Source organism: Arvicanthis niloticus, chromosome 2 (genome assembly GCF_011762505.2).
Source record: "Arvicanthis niloticus isolate mArvNil1 chromosome 2, mArvNil1.pat.X, whole genome shotgun sequence".
In the NCBI taxonomy this organism is placed as follows: Eukaryota; Metazoa; Chordata; class Mammalia; order Rodentia; family Muridae; genus Arvicanthis; species Arvicanthis niloticus.
In genome coordinates this window covers 41,208,668-41,211,794 of record NC_047659.1, presented here as the reverse complement: position 1 = coordinate 41,211,794, position 3,127 = coordinate 41,208,668, and the positions used below count along the sequence as shown (strand labels likewise).

The window sequence follows — 3,127 nt, the reverse complement described above, 5'->3', positions numbered from 1 at the left end:
CACGTTAGACTCCACTACATCCAGTAATCCATGGGAATGGACTGCTCCCTCAAAGTACTGCAAGTTCCTCTTGTGGCTACCCATTTCACTAGACCTTGAATCAACAGCTACCCACTGACTTGAGATAGCCCACAGCTATGGATCAAGGGGGGGGATACCAGCAAAAGCAAGATTTGGCTACTGGGGACTGCACAGGTGTGAATCCCCACAGCTGGCTGCTTTCTTTCCTTCTCAGTGTCTCTTGGGGTTCCCAACAGCATTATTAAAGAAAAGTTAGGATTCACCCCTAGAAGCATTGCAGATTGTGGCTGCTGTGTCACATGTGTGTCAGTAGGTGGCAGAGAGAGAGAGAGAGAGAGAGAGAGAGAGAGAGAGAGAGAGAGCAGTAATGTTTAGTCTAAAGGAAGACATGCGCCGTCATTGTTATATACACTTAATTCAGAGAAGGAAGCTTTAGGAGCAGCTGTAGTGACAGATGATGAGACTGCCATTGATGTACAGGCAACATCTCAGGGATGAAAATTGTGGCCTGTTGGAAAAGCCACAGTGCCAAACTAGAAAAGAACCCATCACTAAACTGGGTTCCATGTACTCTGAGGTCTTTTCTGTAATGATTTATTTTCTAGGTATTTATGTTTCTGTTTGTGTGTATATGTGTGCAGGAATGCGCACATGCATCATATGAAGGCTCTCACATAGGTCTGTTTCCACTTCATATCTCTGTATAGGAACTGGATTTTATATCCAATGTCAGGATGTTAGGTTTGCCTGTTAATTTTTATCTTTGCTGAGCTAGGTCTTATACTTTTAGTCTTTAGTGTCCCTGACCACCTACCCCAGGCTCTTTTGATCACATGTTCCTCTAAAGTGCTCTATTTCAGTTTCTTGTTATAGTACTATCAGTCTTAATACCTGTTAGCCTAGCCATCTCTTAATAAAGGTTGAATCCAAATGATAGAATAACATACCTTACTTTTAGAGCCTATAGCATGCTGCATATACTGGACATGGTGACATGTTCCTATAATACCAGTACTCAGCCTAAGGCAGAAAGGTCATGAGTTTGAAGCCATCCTCGGCTACATAATGAGACCCTGTCTTGGAAAAAAAAATTGTTATGGTCAATTTTGATGGTCAACTTAATAGGATCTAAAATGAGCTGGGAGTCTTGCACCTAGGTAGGTCTACAAGGGTATTTCCTGAAAGGATTAACTGAGATGAAAGGACACTTCCCCATTGAGGGCAATAAATTCCATGACTGGCCAATATAAAAGGTCTGAGTGAAAAGCAGAATTTGTTTGCCTGCCTGCCCTCCCCTCCTTCCTAATGAGTACATCTGCCTTGCTGCTGTTTTTCTTTACTGGCATCATAACCCAGGTTCTTCAGCCTTCCAATGCTGTCTGAAGACAAACAGATCTTCAGAAATCTCTTGGGCCTTCAGCACCATGTCAGAATTACTGAGATACCTAGTATGGTGGATTGAGCAGCTACATACAGACAACTTACAGACCACCATTTTTATACTACCCAGTCCATATCATCTAAGATAGTCTAATCCATAGCCTGGTAATATATAGCCATTCTCTTGGTCATGTTCCTCTACTGAATTCCAACTGATTCAACTACTAACTAACAATTATTTTAAAAAACAAAACACACACATCAATTTTAAATGAATTCAGAAGATCTTATGGTATTTTCTTGTCAACACTTTTGATTTTTCTAGACCCGTGACTACAGTGGGTTGATTAAGAGGAACTATTACATTTTTCTAACTTCCTACACAGAAAACAAGTAGATAAGCCCATAGACTTGTGAGTGTATGATTTATAACTTCAGTTCTAAATCAGTGGGCATCATTAGTTGTTTTAAAGTATGTTTCTACTAAGCATAATTCTAAGATAGATGGCCTGCACTGAGGTTGAAAAGAGCCATTGACTTCATCCCTTAATGCTTAGATACACAGATTAAAATTAGAATATGTATTCATAGGCACCTCGAAACGCATGTCCCATTATAATTGGTCCATTTTCATACACTGTGAGTGAAGAAGACATTTTACCACATTCTGTAGGGAACTGATGAAGTTCTGACTAAATATGTATTGTTTGACAGGGGGATGGCCATATCAAAGAGCAATGCCTCAGCCCCATAGGACTGGCAAAACCTTCCCCAGATGAGGCTCAGAGGAATAGCAAAGACTCCCTCAGTCCAACTGTGAATGTTGATGGCATATGCAGAAAATGTCCACCAGAGTTTTCTGCTTCTAGATATTTATATCCTGAAGACTGCTCTCCTACAGAGACTGCTCCTACCAAGATTAGTTAAACCTGCCTTTGTGTTCAGCTGTATATAATAATAACCCCACTTCCATGTTAAACCGTATATAATAAACACAGGGAGCTTCCAGCATGCTATGGCTTCTTCATTAATGAGTACAATCTAACCAGCAGCATCTTTTCTTTGTATGTTCAGATATGTCTGTCGTTTCCTCATTCCTTGGACACTCCAGTTAGGTCCATCTCCAGAGACATGGGAATGCAGCGATATCCTCTCATTTCATCCTCACTAACAATGACATTCTATTATGTTTGAGTATATAACAGTACTCAACATTAATCTATTAATTGGGAACATTTAAATTGTATAATGATTTTATATTAACACTACCCACCTTTTAAAATATTTTGAGACAAAATCTCTTGTCACAGCTGTGGTAGTTTGAATAAGAATGCCCCCACCAGCTTCATTTATTTAAATGCTTAGTCACCCGGAAGTAGAACTGTTTGAAAAGATTAGAAGGATTAGAAGGTATGGCCTTGTTGGAGAGGTGTGGCCTTTTGAAAGAAGTGTGTCACTAGGGGTCAGCTTTGAGGTTTCAAAGTCCAAGGCAGGCTCAGGCTCAGCACCACCCCTCTCCCTCTTTGTTCCCCTCCAACTGAAGTTTATGGTATAAGGCTCTCAAATACTTCTCCAGTGCCACATGTGCCACCATGCTCCCCACTGTGATAATGGACTAACCTCTCAACTATAAGCAGGCCCTCAATTAAGTGTGGTTGTTGTTGTTTTAATGAGTTGCCTTGGCCATGGTGTCTCTTCACAGCAATAGAACAGTGGTTAAGACAGT

General features: G+C 40.6%; 1 pseudogene; it reads left to right on the top strand.

Annotated features, from left to right (window-relative positions):
- The first annotated feature begins 279 nt into the window (after positions 1 to 279).
- On the top strand, positions 280 to 350 carry LOC117704807 (small nucleolar RNA SNORA17; annotated as a pseudogene).
- The last annotated feature ends 2,777 nt before the right edge of the window (positions 351 to 3,127 follow it).